The following is an 18,551-nucleotide window of genomic DNA, read 5'->3' as shown; positions in this document are numbered from 1 at the left end:
TTACTGAAATCATGAAGAGAGTCAGTAATGCAGGGGGAATCATGGCTCCATGGTCTAGTGTGCACCCAAGTGGTATCCCTGAAGTGCCAGATGCCAAACTTACGCAAGTCATTTCTAGTTTCTGACTCTTCTCTTCAAATTCTATGAAATAGTGGCTGAATTGAGTCAAGAATTCTGTGAGAATGGGTACGTGATTGGAAGGAACGGCACATACAGGCAACAGGGCAGCCAGCAAGGACTGGTGAATAGGGAGATGGGACACAATCCACCCCAACCTACCAAACACATTATCTTGTTTAATCTTTAAAGCAGCCCTGTAAAATATATTATGTATATCTTAAATTAAAAAAATTGAAGTTAAATAGCTTGCCTGACCACCACCTGTTTGTCAGTTTGTTGCACTATGGTGTCTTACATGTTGCTAAGATGCTGGAAGCTCTGCCACTGGTATTTCAAATACAAGCAGGGTCACCCAGGGTGGACAAGTTTTGTCAGAACTTCCAGACTAAGATAGAATAGGAGAAAAAGCCCTGGCAATTTACTTCCAAAAATCAGCCTATGAAAACCTTATGGATCACAACAGAATATTGTCCAGTAGTGCTGGAAGATGAGCTCCCTGTGTTGGCAGGCACTACAATAGCCCCAACAATGTTGGTATCCACAATTGTGAAAATGGTACAAACCAGGCAACATTGTATTCTGTTGTCCATGGGGTCATCATGGGTTAGAGCTGACTCAAAGGCAACTAATGACAAAAACTTGATGGAAGTCATCAAGTGGCCCAGTTGGTTTACTGGGAGGGGTGTATTTGATCTCAGATATAATTGCCTAAAAGTGAATTGTTTTTATAATTTGAAGTTATAGATTCTATAAAAGATATTGTCAGGCTGGATTTATATATGCTATGATATTTTTTGTTTTGGAGGTCCCATATTATTGTACATGTTGTACTATTCCAAATGTCCTGACAAAGTCATCTATTTAGGCCACTGAGTTAGGATTGCATAATCAGTCATATTTCTGGGGAAATTTAGGGTTTAAGAAAAAAAAAAAAGATAAGAATCTTTGCATGTCAGAAATATATTAGATTTTCCTTTTTTTAAGAGTCAAATTGTATACCTGTAATTCTTTTGTGTGTGTATGTGTGTGTTTTCTTTCTTTTTTTATTGTACTTTAGATGAAGGTTTACAGATCAAACTAGTTTCTCATTAAACAGTACATATATTGTTTTATGACATTGGTTAACAACCCCACAACATGCCAACACTCTCCCTTCTCGACCTTGGGTTCCCTTTTCTCAGCTTTACTGTCTCCTCTAGTCCTTGCCCCTGGGCTGGTGTGCCCCTTTAGTCTTGTTTTGTTTTATGGGCCTGTCTAATCTTCAGCTGATGGGTAAACCTCAGCAGTGACTTCATTACTGAGCTAAAAGGGTGTCTGGGGGCCGTACTCTTGGAGTTTCTCCAGTCTCTGTCAGACTAGTAAGTCTGACCCTTTTTTGTGAGTTAGAATTTTGTTCTATGTTTTTCTCCAGCTTTGTCTGGAGCCCTCTACTGTGACCCCTGTCAGAGCAGTTGGTGGTAGTAGCCGGGTACCATCTAGTTGTACTGGACTTAGCCTGCTGGAGGTTGTTGTAGGTGCAGTCGATTAGTTCTTTGGACTAATCTTTCCCTTGTATCTTTAGTTTTCTTCATTCTCCCTTGCTTCCAAAGGGGCAAGACCAGTGTTTTATCTTAGATGGCCACTCATAGGCTTTGAAATTGCCAGACACTACTTACCAAAGTAAGATGTAGAACATTTTCTTTATAAACTATGTTATGCCAATTGAGTTGGATGTTCCCTGAGACCATGTATACTCCAATTCTAGCTGATTTATTTTAATTTAAAACATAGCCTTCTTACACCAGTAGGAGGTGCATTTACTGGGTGGTGCAAAAGGTTAAATGCTCAGCTGCTAACCGAAAGATTGGTTCAGGTACACCCACAGGAGACACAAAAGAAAGGTCTGGATATTTACTTCCAAAAAAAACAGTCATTGAAAACGCTATCAAGCACAGTTCTACTCTGACATCCATGGAGTCACACGTGGGGTGGCCATGTGTAAAAATAGACTGAACAGCAACTGGAGTTTTTGTTTGTTTTTTAATCTTAGATAAACTGGCAAAGGTGCCAAATAAGGGATGGTTTTTATGCTCAACTACTAACGTAATGGATGTCAGTTGGAACTCACCCAATCGTGCCACTGAAGAAAGACCTGGTAATCTGCTTTTGGAAAGATTATAGCCAAGAAAACTCTATACAGCACAGTTCTACTACGTAACACATGGGATCACCATGAATCAGAATTGACTTGAAGGCAACAGATTTGCTTTTGATTTACTCTGTATTATGTAGAGATAACAAACAAACAAACAAACAAAAAACAGTGGGTCATCAAGTGGCAAACAATAGTGACTGCTTTTCACTGAGTGAATGTATTCCCTGTTAGAAAAAGTAGAACGTGATGACAATTTTAGAGAGGCAAAAACCCATCTTGAGATATACTTATTTGTTCTATGTTTATTTTGAAGAAAAGAAACAATATTGAAAGAATTTCATGATAAAGATTTGAGAAAATATGTGAAAACAGAGAAGGGGGCTGTTTGGAATAAACAGAATACTCATGATTCAAGCTGCTATTTGTAAAATCAAGAAAAAGTAAATTAGAGAATCTAAAAATAGGAGTTGGGGAAGGAGAAAATAAAAACACTAAATAGTAGGTGAAAGAATTAGATGTTTATTAATTAACATCAGTAACATTTAAGAGAATTATGTGGATTTTGTTGTAATAACACAAAGAGTATTATTAGAAAAACTGGAAATATACATACTGGTAGACTGCTGTATTTTCCCATACATATGTTTACGTGTCCAAAAATAGATGTAATAAAAATACATGGAGGATCAAATGAATGCTATTTCTCATGTCTCAGCAATAAATTGAACCTCTAGATGTTGGCTGAGTGAATAAAGATTGTGAGGAAAGGAGTAAGAATAAAGACATATTCTCAAGAAACAGGCAAAAATCCTGGTCCCTTCATATTTCGTACGAATAAGTTAATTCCTGGGATAATTTTAACACTTTTGATGAATACAAGTTTAGTCCAATTTAATACAAGTGTCTTTAATTTAGTACAAGAGTCTTTCTGGTGTTCTGGAAAAGGCACATTTCCAAAGTTTCACATTTGCAATATTGAGTTTATTTCAATGGTGCTGACATAAATGCACTTCAGGGCACTCAGACAGAAAGTAAGAGCTCCAGGCATGCATGCCCAGAGGCAAAGATGTATCATATTCTGCCACGATTTACTTTTCATTGCCAGATCACTTTTAGAGACCAGCTTTGGAGGTAAAGTTTCTTTTAACCGCCGGGGTATACAAACCTGCAGAAGTCCTTTAATCTAAACTCTAGAAGTCTAAGATTTCTGTAGTATATTTGACACCAGAGATAATGTTGGGCTTTCTGGGTAAAAATGGGGGCATTTCTGAAATCTTAAAAGTTTATCTTGGACCTAGCCTCAATCTAAATTTGAGACACCCTGTGGAAGATGTCTGTAGTTCTGAATTTTCTAAATGTGTGCATGTATTTCTCTAAAATCCATAGTAACTTACTTCAAAGAAAAGCCTTAACCTGGAATATACTAATTATTCTTTTAAATGAGGCGTCACAGAGGGGATGAGTTCCTCTAACTTTGAGAACATGACGAGCCAGCATTTCTTATTTCTTTGAGAGTATATTGGGCATTTTAAACTTCTGTTAAATCAGCTCAAAGGTTGATTAGCTGAAGTATTTTAAACAGCTGGAATAATTAATATTCTTCGGATGCCCCTTGGATGGTCACATTTTTTCACTAAGAATGGATGCCTGAGTAGTACAATTAGTAGAACAAAGATATACAAATGTTCATAAAGCCCTCAAATGAGTTCGCTGTTGGCCGTATGCCTAAATTTGTGTCTCTGCTGAGCTAAGACAATTTTCGGAAAACATGAGGTATGGGCTAAAAAAGAAAAAGCTGATGATACCATAAAGTAGGTTCGAAGTTACTAGATGCTTCCCAGAGATCTGGTTTAGGTCTTAATGTTTCCTCTTATAGTGAAAATAACTGAGCTCTGATGTACCAATACCTTGTAATGAGGGCACAGTATTTAGTTTTTCAAACACCTCAAACAGTAATCTTACTGCAACTTATGTCTATATAACTAGAAGGAGTGTGAGAGGAATAACACTCATAATGTTAAACAAAATAGAACTTAAGAAATTACGGAATACTTTTTTTTTTTTTTGCTTCGTAGCAATACTTAGTTTTCTCTAAGACATATTACAAATATACTCAGAAACATCTCATAGGAGAAATTATTTAATACAAATCTTATTTTTAAAAAAAACAGGTTATCCTAGTAACAGGAACTTACAGTCTACTACCTTTATTCATGGAGTCCCTGGGTGGCACAAATCGTAAGTGCTAGAGTATTAAACAAAAGATTGGCCCTGTTGCCTCTGAAAACACCCAGATTTACCCTGGAAGAAAGGCCTGGCAATCTGCTTCTGAAAGGTCACGGCCTTCAAAACCTTGTGGAGCAGTTCTACTCTGCACACATAGGGTCAGAATTGACTAGACAGCAACGGGTTACTTCCATCTGCCTCTGACCTTTATTTTCTATTAGTGTATTTATCAAAGTCTTTCCAGAGGGTTCTAAATGCATAGTGTCTTGAAAGAGAAGGAGATCTTCAGTGGAAATGCCTTGCTTTAAGCCTGGCTCCAACATTTACTGCTTCTATTTAGACAGAGCCACTTACATGTTTCCTCATGTGTACAATGAGGCAATTGGATCATAACAATACTAAACACAGAAAAAGGATGATACGGGTATGGGGAAAACAAAACAAAACACACATGCACATCAATGAAATATAAGGCTATATGACTACACACCCAAATAGTAGCCGTTGTAGTTTTTAATCGCCCAATACCGTCACCAACAAACACAATAAAATGATTGGTTCTGTTCATTTTCAGTAATCATCCCTTCTATACATGCGCACACACACACGCACCTAAAAACTGTAAAGGCAATTATTTGGTTTATTAAAATGGAAAAGCCACAAATCTGTGATGATTGAGTGATGACTCACTTTTCTGCTGCAGGTTAACGTGGCTTTGTTGCTTTCACATTTCAGGTTTGTTATGTTCTTAGGTTTAAACCTCCTATCTTCTGTCTTGTGAATGTTTACACTGACATTTTATTACCTCTTAACCCTTTTTTTTTTCCACGAGAAAATAAATGCAGTTATATGTACTTTTAAATATCTTTTAAACAACAATTCCTTTTTCTTGCTTATATCAGAAAAAAAAAAAAAATGAAACAACAACAACAACAAAAAAAAAACAACTAAGCCTCGTTTGTTTGCTTGGTCATTTAATTAGACATCCAGGTTGCCCCAGAGATGGTAAAGAGAAATCATCTTTCCTTTTATTCTCTAAGAGTATTCAGAGGGAACCTCAATTGTTCAACCTGCCTCCATGAGGCTGATCCCCTAGGGACTCATAAGGAAAGAAGGAAAAAAAAAAAATCCATTAGATAAAGCATTAAATTTTATTTCGGTGGACAACCTTGGTCTTTTTAATATTTTGGTAATGTTACCATGAAATCATGAGGGAGAGCATGCAAATGTCTCCTGTAAAGTGGGATTCATGGTTACCTTTTAATCAACTCGATGGCACTGGGTTTTATAATAGTGCAATTGTAAAACTACAGTAACGTCATCTGCATTATAAAAGTGTAAGCTGAATTGGAAGTTTGGGATGGAAACTTCATTCAAACATTATGAAATGTTAATGTTAGCAAGAGAAAACTAAATCCTGTCATGATTTTCTAACACTTTTTAAATGTAAGTGACAGGAGTGAATGCCGTTAACAAATATGATTTTAAATGTTACTTTAACCAGCTTTGTCATTTATGAAAGCAAAGTGAACAGAAAAAAGCTCCACTGGATTATAGACCAGAAAGATCATAGAATGTAGCTTCATTAATTGAGCACATATGCAAGTCTTCTGGAAAGAAATCCCAGTAGCGCAGATAATCTTTTCTAAGGAAACTCAAATTTAAAGCATTTATAAGAAGCTTATGATTTTTTTTTTTATGATTTACAGTGAGTAAAAGGAATTTTCTTCCCTTAGCCTTGACAATATAAAATTGATGTATATTTCCCTCTTACCAGGATCACCACTATGAAACTTCCATCCTCAAGTGGAAATGTCAAAGGTTTCCACAGAAAAGACTTATACAACTAATTTTGCAAAAAGTCAGAGAACATTTAATTTCATTCTTCTTAAACTTCAAATTTCAGGAACTTAAAAACGTGAATAACCTCTCTCTTTCTCTTTCTCACTATCTACCCTCTTGATCCTGAACAAAATGAACAGATCATTAGTCATTTTGTAAAAATGAACTTATCCTGAGAAAGCCATTGATATTCTCCTTAGTAAAAAGAAAGAAGATGCCTTTCTCATTAGTTGAATTAACTACTTCAGGTCAGTAGGCAAGTGCTTGCTAACTGAAACAATTTTATTACATAAAAGCAATACACATCTTTATTGTTTTCTCCTCTATGGTCACACAAAGGTAAAATTTTGCTGAAAATAATCAAAAGTGGTTACAGCAGTACATCAGCAGGGAACTGCCAGAAATTCAAGCCGGATTCAGAAGATGATGTGGAACAAGGGATGTCATTGCTGATGTCAGATGGATCTTGGCTGAAAGCAGGGAACACCAGAAAGATGTTTACCTGTGTTTTATTGACTATGCAAAGGCATTCAATTGTGAGAATCATCACAAATTATGGATAATATTATAAAGAATGGAAATTCCAGAACACTTAATTGTTCTCATGAGGAACCTGTGTACATAGACGGAGATGCAGTCATTCATATAGAACAGGGGAATATTGTGCAGTTTAAAATCAGAAGAGGTGTATATTCTTTAACTGTACTTATTCAACCTGTATGTTGAGCAAAATAATCTGAGAAGCTGGACTATATGATGAAAAGTGGGGCATGAGGATTGGAAGAAGACTCTTTAACAACCTGTGATATGCAGATGACACAACTTCACTTACCTGAAGTGAACAGGACTTGAAGCACTAACTGATGAAGATCAAAGACTACAACCTTCAGTAGGATTACACTTCAACATAAAGAAAACAAAAATCCTCACAGCTGAATCAATAAGCAACATCATGATAAATGGAGAATATACTGAAGTTGTCAAGGATTTCATTTTACTTGGATCCGCAATCAACACCCACAGAAGCAGCAATCAAGAAATCAAATGACGTATTGTTCTGGGCAACTCTCCTGCAAAAAACCTCTTTAAAGTGTTAAAAAACAAAGACGTCACTTTGAAGACAAACGTGTGCCTGAATCAAGCCATGGAATTTTCAATCACCTCCTAAGTGTGGGAAACCTGGACAATGAATAAGAAATACCAAAGAAGAATTGATGCCTTTGAATTATGGTATTGGTGATATACCATGGATTACTCGAGCAAGCAAAACTGTCTGGAAAAAGTACATCCAGAATGCTCCATAGAAATGAGGAGGGCAAGACTTCCTCTCATGCACTTTGGATATGTTATCAAGAGGGAGGAGTATCCGCAGAAGAACATCATACTTGGTAAAGCAGAAGAAGGCCCTCGATGAGCTGGATTGAATAGTGGCTTCAACGATGAGCTCAAGTATAGCAATGCTTGTCAGGATGGCGCGGGACTGGGCAGTGTTTCATTCTGTTGTACATAGGCTCACTACGAGTTGGAACCAACTTGACTGCGCCTAACAACAAAAACAACTCTACAGTCATAGTTTTTTATACCAAAATTACTCAATGGAATAATAATATTTTAGAAGTATGAAATTTGCACCTATCTATTTTATCACTTATCTGTAGTCCTATTTGAGAAAAAATAATATTGTTACTAGGGGAAGAAGCAGTACTTTAAATAATGATAAAGATTGTTTCCATTACCTTATTTTTCTTTTGAATCAATTCTAATTTTCCAGGTTAACTCTGACACATACATACATGTATATGTATTTTGGCTGCTTTCCTATCTGGTGGGTCAGATATGTTAGTCCAAGTGTATATTCACCTTATTTTTTGTGAAACTTACAGAGTATTTAATTAGCATAACTCATATTGTCATACAAAATATCATTTACAAAATCATTACAACATTAAAATACATATATCTTTCCAGGCAGATCTTTTAAGTGCAATAGGAGACATATAGGTATCTTTTTATTTAACTAAGACAGGGCAAGCACTCACAGAACAGATACATTTGATAGGAAAACTATGAAAGAAAATGGGCTGATATGCTAAATTTAGTTTTTCAGTCAATTTGACATGAGCTGAATTGTGGGAGGAAAGGGATTCTAGAACAGAGGGAGTGAAAATTTAAATTGTGTTTGGCCATTGCAAAATGGTGTTAGAAAAGTATTGATATTGGTCCATCATCTTGCCTTTGGGACATATTGAAACTCTCCATGCGTTGCTTCCTACTTTACAATGGGCTGAACGGAGAGTCACAGCCGCATATGTCTACGTCTTAACAGACATAGACTCTAGGATCAGCTTTCATATGCTTTTGCTAATTACAAATTGCCAGCAACTTTGTTTTGGTAGATAATGAAAATGACGCTATCTAGAAAATAGTTTGATTTTCAAAACTTGAGTGTTGAAGGAAATACTTCAACGTTAACCAAGCAATATATTTTCTGATTAAGATGGCATGACATACTGAGACTAACCAGCTAGTTTGTACCATCTTTTTGAAAGAGACAGGTTAGTCAGCATAGCTGTCATTTTCCATTTCAAAAATTTCGAGTAGTCAATCTTAACCTGAAGTGTTCACCACAATCACGTACGAAGTCTTAAACAAACACATATTCTCTAGCCCTCCCTTTTCAATTTTGAGAGACTATGCTAAAACATTATGAAAAATGTAAAAAAAAAACCTAAAAAGCCAACAAAACAAAAAAAAAAAAAGAAAAAAAAACTCGTATATGCGATTCTATCATATAATCCTTTTCGTAAATTTTAGTAGAACGTAAAAACCATGATGCAGAGTAAAAAATGGTGAATCACTCAATAGTCTTCCTTCAACATCTGGTTCATCATTCTGAATGTATTAGAATAAAACCTTAGGCACCTGGAGAGAAATGTAAACCTCATGTTTGACCTTAGGACTTTTTTTTTTTAAATTATAATTTACAACAGATTGTAAACTTGATGTGGATTGAGAACTTTTCTGACCTCTTTGCTTTATATCCTCCTAGCTAGAAGAATACATGGTACATAGTTAGCTCTCTGCAGTTATTTGTTCATAATCACTCTAAACTGAAAAAAAAAAAATTCTTTCAATGGGCGAATACATAAACAGTGGTTATTTCAGTACAGCTCAATAGTTTGCAGCAACAAAAAATAATGTACTACTGAGACATCAACAAGTTGCATGAATCTCAAAGACATTATGTTAAATGAATGAAGCTATTTCCAAAAGGTTACATATTGTATGATTCGATTCATGTGGCATTTTCAAAAAGACAAAACTACAGTAACGTACTAGTGGCCTCAGAGTTTGGAGAAGGAAGTGTCACTACAAATGAATCCCATGAGATTATACTCTGAGATGATAGAATTGTTCTATATAGTGAATGTGGTAAAAGCTAAACAAACCTATACATGTATTAAAATTCACAGAACTACGCACCAAAAATAGTAATTTACTGTATGTTAATTTAAAAAGTAAAGTAAATCTTTTTTGGAAATATTCCTTGTCACAAAATACATAAAATTATATAGATTATCTTTTTGTCTAAAATCACAAAAAAATATTTAATTTTGATCTGAAGAATGAGAAATTTATATAGAACTACCATCATCCTGCAAATTCACAAGGGCTCTTACCTTTTACAGTTTTCAAATTAGAAAATTAGTTACCGCCCTTTCAAAGCTTACAGGTTGCACGGGAAGGTAAGGGGCATGATCTGGAACTCACAGTATATATAGAGTCTCAAGTGGTGTCTTCTTGCACTTTAGGCAACGTTTCCATTACACTCACAACAACAACTTACATATTATGTGGTCCACGTGAAAGCATTTAGTAGCTTTCTAAACTTTTGACTGAATAGCCTGTGGTAGAGATTATTCAATTCAGTGTGACAAATATTAAGTGCTTAGTAGGTGCCATGTACCATTTTCATCACTTGTATACACCAGGTATAATCTGATCCATGAATCATTTTCTAAATCATTCACTCAACAAATGTTTATTGATCAGTTAATGTGTCAGGCACTTTACTGGCTATTAAGTAATCGACAGATAACAAGATAAACAACACGTCTTCCATCCTGAATGAATAGATCATGGATGCAGGACTTAGAATGGGTTTGTTGCATTTCTAACACGTACCTAATATCAAGTATTCAGGACCTTACACATAAGAATCACCTGGGGATCTTATTAAACTGTAGATTTCAATTTAGTATATCTAGGGTAAAAAAGCAAATTCTCAGCAGGGAACTTGTTAGAAATGCAAATTCTCAGTAGGGGTTCAAACTGGAAGGAACTGGTTTGAAGCCATGGATGGATGGATGGGTGGATGGGTGGATGGGTGGATGGGTGGATGGGTGGATGGGTGGATGGGTGGATGGGTGGATGGGTGGATGGATGGATGGATGGATGAACATCCACCCACCCAGTTGAGTAGTAAACCAAAAAAAAAAAAAAAACCTGTTGCCATCAAGCCTATTCAATTCATAGTGACCCTACTGGACAGAGTAGAAGTCCCTCAGAGAGTTTCCAAGGAGCAGCTGGTGGATTTGAACAGCTGACTTTTTGGTTAGCAGCTGTAGCTTGCCGAGGCTCTTAACCACTGTGCCACCAGGGCTCTGAGGAGGAAACAATATCTAAAAATACATAAGATTGAAAATATCTATGGAAGGAGAAATGTAGATTATTATGACAATACATAGCAAGAAGATTGAGCTTCATTTGTACAGCACAGAAAGTTTTATAAAGTAACAGAACTCTTTCTAGCTTAATGATTTTACTACTTCATCAACACAGGCATGTTTTGCTTACTTGTGTCAACCATTACTGTACATATTCAACCATGTTCCCCACACAACCACCTTATGAGATAAGAACAAATACTACTCCCATTTGGAGGCTGAAGAAAATAATGTACAGATTTTACCTAATAGACCATAGCACAGATGTGCCAAAGGCAGGGATTCTAACCCCAAAAATCTCTTCTTGTTATAACTACACTATGCTGTTGCTTCCTTCAGCTGTTCTTGCATTACACAAGAAGTGCTGTCATGTTCAGAGGCTTTAAAATTTGTGTCATTACAATTTTCAGAATCTGCAGTGCATTAGCATGATGCTAAATTAGGCCAGTAAAAGAACATTAAGACTTGATTCAGTTCAAGTGAGAAATGCACAGACCGTAAAACCCGTGAGAGGGCCATGATCTTTTCCAGAGCACTGCATTTTGGGGAGAAGAAATCAACTTTATCCTGAGTTTACAGTGTGTATGTTTTATTAATATATCTTTCTAGCTATCTTTTAACCTCTTCATATCTTGAATGTGGCATACACCTGACTTCAGAAATGTCCCTGAACATATGCCACTTTGCCCCAGGATGGAATCCTTATAGAAACACTGTGTTCACATCAGTGGAAAAGACGCACAGAAGACAGAAGTCAGATGATTGACTAGACATGTTGTCTGCTGTAATTTCGCCACAAGTCTCTGCTTCTAAAGTGCTTTGGTTCGTCAGCTTTTCTGCCTGAACAGGTAGGCAGTTTTTCCCTCTGCAAAAAACTTAATATAGATATTGCCGCCTGCATTCCCCATTAACACTAGGATATCAAATCTTGCAAATGTGCCAGCATGTATCAAAAAAACCAAGAATGCATGTTATATATTGCTAGAGAGTCTTCCATTGAACATTATGACATTGCTAGTTAAACTGGGAAAATGATATTTCCAGGAAATTATACCGACTCAGAATGTAAGCCCATTTTCCAGTGACTTCCCAATATGACTAGTTTATTTGTTTTTACTCCTCATATTGTCTTGCTTCTGGCCTTTGTAATAGGTTCCTTCTGATGAGCTTGTCATCATGTTCCTTCTCAAGTTCTCTCTCTAACATTTTCTTCAATAACCGTATAATTTTTTAAAGTTTAATGTAACAAAAGAGTAATAGCCCTAAAATACAAAACACAGGACAAACCTACTCATTTCCAGAATAGGCACCTGTGTGTATGTGTTCTTGTGTGTCCTCACTCTTTCTAATCTCATTTAAAATGTTGCACAGTATTTTGTTTTTGATCATAGTTTTTACCATAAAAATATGTTGGAGCTCCTGAGGTAGACCCAGTAAATGACACCCTTCTTCTCTATCCATGTCTGAATCAGTTAAGAAACAAAACAAAAAGTAGATAGAGGCCGATGCATCACCTTTACTATAAATAGAGGCCAGGTTGAAAGATGTTGTAAATGTCTGTCAGCTGCTAGTTGTTGTTGTTGTCACTGTGTGCCATCGAGTCGATTCTGACCTGTAGCAAAACTACAGGACAAAGTAGAACTGCTCCATAGGATTTCCGAGGGGCAGCTAATGGATTTAAACTGCAGAGGAAGACTTTACTGGGCCAAGCCTCCTGATGTGAGGAAGTATCCAGAGAAGACTCAGCACACTGAGAAACTAAGGGGACAACTCTGAGCAGGTTTCCTCTCAAGAGGAGGAAAAATAACTGGGTAAGTATACCCAGTTATTTTTGCCAGTTTCCCAATCAGACAAGTCACTGGTTTTCTGCTGCCCTTCACGAAGCTATTCCCAAACATTGCCTCTTTCAGGTCTTCCTGGGGACTCTGGTGGATGCTCTGTATTTTGTTCTCCGCATACTCTGAAATGGATCTGAACTGCAATCTAATTAAGTCCCTGACATCGTCAAGCTGTACTCAAACCTGGCTGTACTTCCTTCTCTATTTTCCACTCTACGTTGTTTAACACATAAGAATATACAGTACACAGTAGGCTGTCTGCACATATTTCAGGAAAAAAAAATGTAAAAAGCTCATTTGAAGGTACAGATCATAATAATGTATGCAAATTTGTGGATTACCTAATTTGTCTATAATGCCTCAATTCACATACAAAATATAAAATTTCCATCTGAAAAATGGGGACCCCTAGAAATGTAGAACCACCATGAGTAAAACTTCATCAAGTCCACCAGGACGTTTGTCCCATTATACTGTACGATTTGGAACTAACGTTAACGCTTTTCCAGTTAGACAGCTGCACAGGGAAGGTACATGTGTGATCCAGAGCTCACTCAATAGTATATTCTCAAGCTGTATTTCTTGTTTTTTAAGCAAAGTCTTACATAAAACTGAGAAAAAATTGCGACAGTAAGAAAAAAATTGTGAAGCTACTTCAATAATAAAAATTGGGAACAACATAGAGATGAGCCAATTTGAATATAAATTTCCTCCTGTTATAAATTTCCTGAGGAGAAATGGAAGTTAAAATAGGAAATCCCTTTGAAAATAAAATGCACAGATCAAAGGCATTAAAGTCCAAGACAATTTGCTTTAAACCTTGAGCATTAAAAAGCCCCAAATCTACAATCCCAAATTAAATAAAAATCCAAAACAACAGTACCTGATTTCTTGTCCAGCTTAGAGTTTGCTAGGGGCTTCTTTATCCTTGCATGGAACTGGGGCTAGCAACGGTTGCACTCACCTGGGCTGTCTCACTGAGTATGTATGGTTTCTTCAGGGTCCTGGGACAATCTTTATATTAATTTAATTGCAGATCTCTCTGTAACCTTTTAAAGAATCTAAAGCTTTAAAAGAACATAGAAGATTTGCATAGTGGTGGCCCAATGTTTGTGATATTTAGAAAACCACGCAACACTTATCTTCTAAAATACTTATCTCAGGCAAAACTATGTTTGCAAATTTCAGTATTGAGTATTTCAGGAAACACTCATGGCAGTGATTGAGTGGTCTGAATTTCACTTGGAGCTCAGACTGCCTATACCTGCTATCCAGAACCCAAGGCTTGTAAACTAAAATTAAATTGCTAAATGTAAAAAAGAATTATGAAAAAAAAAAAAACCCTCAAACAAGATGTTAATTTTGATATTTAGATTTATGTATTAGTCTCCTGTTCATTCTGTAACTACTTACAGCAAACTTAAAGGCTTAACACAACACAAATATCTTACAGTTTTGAGATCAGAAGTCTGAAATGAGTCTTATGGGGCTAAAATTAAGGTCTCAACAGGACTGCATTCCTTCTGGAAGCTCGAGGGAAGAATGAGTTCCTTGTCTTTCTAGCTTCTAGAAGCTGCTCAATTTCCTTGATGGTCCTCCTCCACCTTCAAAGCCAGCAACTCCGTCACTCTGACCTCTGTGTCCCCTCTCACATCTCCTTCTCTCACTCTTATCCTCCTGCATCCCTTTTAGATGGTCCCATATAATTACACTGAGCACTCAGAATAACCCAGAATTATCTCCCCATCCCAAGATCTTTAATTTAATCACAACTGCAAAGTCTCTTTTTGTCATGTAAAGTAACATATACTCACAGATTTGTTGCAACGGCCACACAGAACTCACAAACAACACTCACAATTATGAGGTTTATTAGGGAAGCAACAGGTTACAACTCAGGTTCAGGAACACTCAGGATACAGTTCTCCCAACAGGGCAGCCTCTTCTCAGCTGTGGCCGCAGGCACGCCTCTCTCTGGCTCTGCAGTGTCTGCCCTGCACAGGCAAGTGTTACAAAGCTCTTTCAGCTCTGCTAAGTACCCCAAGGCACCCCACTCAGCCTGGAGGCACTCAGCTTTCTTGTTTTGTGGGCCACTGGGCTATGTCCCGCTGATCTTCTGGTTCGGGCGCTGCCATTTCTCTGCTGCTATTTCTTGCCGTCTTTTTTTTTTTTTTTTTTCTGTGTTACAGTTCTCTGTCTCTGTCTCTTTCTCTTGACTCCAAGAGTTTCTTAGTGCAGGGATCCTTGGTCCACAAGACATGCTCTACTCCTGGCTTTTCTTTCTTGGTAGCGGTGAGATCCTTTCCTCCCACCTCTGGGATGGCTCATTTTAAGCCTAGTGGGATGGCAAAGCTGACCAATTCCCTCTTTAAGTTTCCATGTAACTTATTAGCACGGTCCCACCCAATCATTTGGTGGGTGTTACAAAGATCATGGCTAGAAGGGCCATATTAAGTAATTCATTGCACTGCAGCTCCATTTCTTGAAAGTTTAAACTTTTCAGTGGTGTCTGAGGTGCCTTTCTTTTCAAGTCAGCATTTGCAAAAATCTCAATTTTTAAATTTTTGTTTGGTGATCCTGGAGACGCATTATAGTAATAAGAAAAGCATCGAAGTTGCTGTCAAATGCTTAAATATGTAAACTGATATCATAGTAGTAAATAAACCTCCCACTTACTGACTCTGACTGGGGGCATGTAAGTCAAACAATATTTTAGGTCTCAGATTTCTTATCCATATAACTGGTTATGAGTTTTAAATAAACTAATTCATAGAAGAAACCCAGAATGGCACTTAAAGCATAGCAAGAGATCAGTAAGTTATTATACACATTATTATTGACTTGACTCTCTCTTAGAAGATGACAACAGGGTTGGGAGACCTTAAACACTACAGAAAAATCTTCCTTCTACTGCTCACTTCCTCGCCTGCCCACGATAAAAAAAAAAAAAACAAAAAAAAACCACTCTTTATTCCTACTCCTACTTAATGAAATTCTCCTGTTACTTCAATTTGTCCTGGATCCCAGTGGCATGCTTGGAAGTCAATGTGTTAGGCTTTCTTTAGCCACCACGAGTTATTTGCCATGCTAAATTATATCTCAGAACAAACACCTGGTTCTTTCCTCTCATCATGTCCCTCCCTCGAGTAGTAGAGCTTAATCTAATTTTGATTCACTTAACATAAACAGTCTAGGTCAATAATACCTCAAGGCATAACAGAAAATTTAAAACCTATTGTGACTAGATTGATGTTCTGGCGTAGGTGGGATGTCCTTGAATCTGTCCACCTATGTGTGAGCTTGTGAAAAGGGATAGGGAAGGGTTTGTTGAGGAGAGATTCTGCAAAATCAGGGTGAGCCAATATATTACTCTCATCTTCATGATTTCTTAGAAAAATCAAATAATAGATTCAGCATTCTTTTGAAATATGCAGTAACCTAAAACTAAGTACTGAACTTCTCTATTTCCAGGTCAGAGTGGGATACAGTATTTAAAGCCCCCTCCATAGAAAGAGTCACTTTGTGAGAGTAGTCTTTCTTAAAAATGACTTATACTTTCATAATTCTACATATTCTTAATAATACATTGCTCAGGGGTGACACTTCAAGTCTGAGCATTTCACAGTACTTCAGAAGCCTTCATTCTCAGAGCACCATGGAGAGCCATTAGCATCATTCTCATTTTATAGACAAAGATATTAAAGCAAATGGTGCCAAGCCCTGGTCATAGTCACTCGTCCTTGAGGCTGAAAATCAAATTTACAATTCTCAATTGTCAAGCCCGTCCACTAACAGCCAGTATATGATACTTGTTGCTGCTTATATCTTCCTTCCTGAATCCTGAAGGGAAAATAATGGCAAATGAAAGGAATGATTAGCACTAACAGACATTATGTACGAGAATATTAGTAAGTTAAATGCCCAATTAACATAGATGTTGTAGCTTGGATCGCATCAGTGCAGCTCATATTTACTTCACATAAAACTACAAATAAAATAAAATCTTAATGGCTGCCCTTTGATAAGCTTCATAACAGATGATACTGTAATGTTTAAATAATATATTTTGATGGAACACTAGAATCTTTAAATGATTTATTCTAAAGAAATTATTCTCATATGAGGGACTGGAGCAAAAATTATGATTATAAAGAAAAACTAAAACAAAAACTAGTGTGAAAATCACTAAGCACCAGATTCTATACAAAGCACACTCACCCAACAATCCTGCTAAATGTGTACTACTCTATTTTAGGACAGCACTTCACAAACACTTTGGTCTCCAGACTCTTTTCTAGTGTTTCTGTAGGTTACATCTCTCATCAGAGAATGTACAAGAAATTAAAGTTAAGAAATTTTAAACACTCTGTTTATTAATTCATTCAAAATACCAAAAATAAATCCATTATATATTCATATAAATAGCATATTTATATGAAAAATAATTATATTTTCCAAAATGAAAAAAGGAATTGGTGAGAAGAATGGCAATATTTTTTTTCCAACTGTGTCTAATATTTGATTCAAGAAAAAACTCCTGGGTTTTTATATTCGCTTTAGCATTCAAACTACTGAAATATGTTGTTTTGTTTGAAGTATATGAAATTCTAGCTTCACTTTGATAACCAGATGAGTAGTTTAATATTCTTTTTACTTAGTTGTGCATAGTGTTCTTTGACACTACTCCAGAAATTCAACATGTGGCTGTTAAGGGTTGGTTGCAATGCAGTCTGAAAACAAATCATTGAACTTTTGCACTCAGTTTCATTAAAATACATATGTCTATCTTTCCCTTGGAATGAATCTTTATCGATTCACTGAATTATTCAGATCTTATACAATATATAAAAAAAAATTACATTTATAATGATCATAACCAATCTCCTCAGAAAAGTCTTTAAGTATTGGGAAGAAGTCAAGTTTATATTGTTACAAGTTTTATAAAATTTGGATTTTTTACATACAAAATAGGCATATATTTTCATTATATATATATATATATATTTTTTTTTTTTTTTTTACTTTAACCCAGTATATACTAAGTACTTTGAGGGCATTGGTGGTTCAGTGGCAGAATTCTCACCTTCCGTGCAAGAGTCCATGTTTCGATTCTGGCCAATGCACCTCATGTACGACCATCACCCATCTGTCAGTAGAGGCTCGTGTGCTGTTATTATGGTGACCATGTTTCAGTGGAGCTTCCAGGCTAAGGAGGGCTAGGAAGAAAAGCCTAGCAATACACTACCAAAAATCAGCTGATGAAAACTGTATGGATTACATAGAACCAGGCAGCATTTTGTTCCCTTGTGCATGGTGTCAACTTGAGTCCAGGGCCAATTCAAAGGCAGCTAACAACAACAGCATACAGTGTTTTACAAGTTTTATCTGATTAAATATTCACATATTCTCACTTTATTTATTTTGAAGAAATGCCTGCCAACTTGCAAGTTTGAGTAACTATCGTTTGCCAGTCCTTCTCTTCGGTAAAAATAATGTTCAATGAGAGAAGTGGCTAGTTCCACTCACAAATCAATTACGCAATTCTCATATTTTGTAACACACAGCACAAGTGACTTTTGGGCACCCACTATATCATCACAGAGAAGATTAAGGTATGTACTCAAGGGCCAAAATTTAATAAAATTTTTTTAAAATATAGAATTA

Source organism: Elephas maximus, chromosome 14, assembly GCF_024166365.1.
Source record: "Elephas maximus indicus isolate mEleMax1 chromosome 14, mEleMax1 primary haplotype, whole genome shotgun sequence".
NCBI classification, from domain to species: Eukaryota; Metazoa; Chordata; class Mammalia; order Proboscidea; family Elephantidae; genus Elephas; species Elephas maximus.
This window is presented reverse-complemented; position numbering follows the sequence as displayed.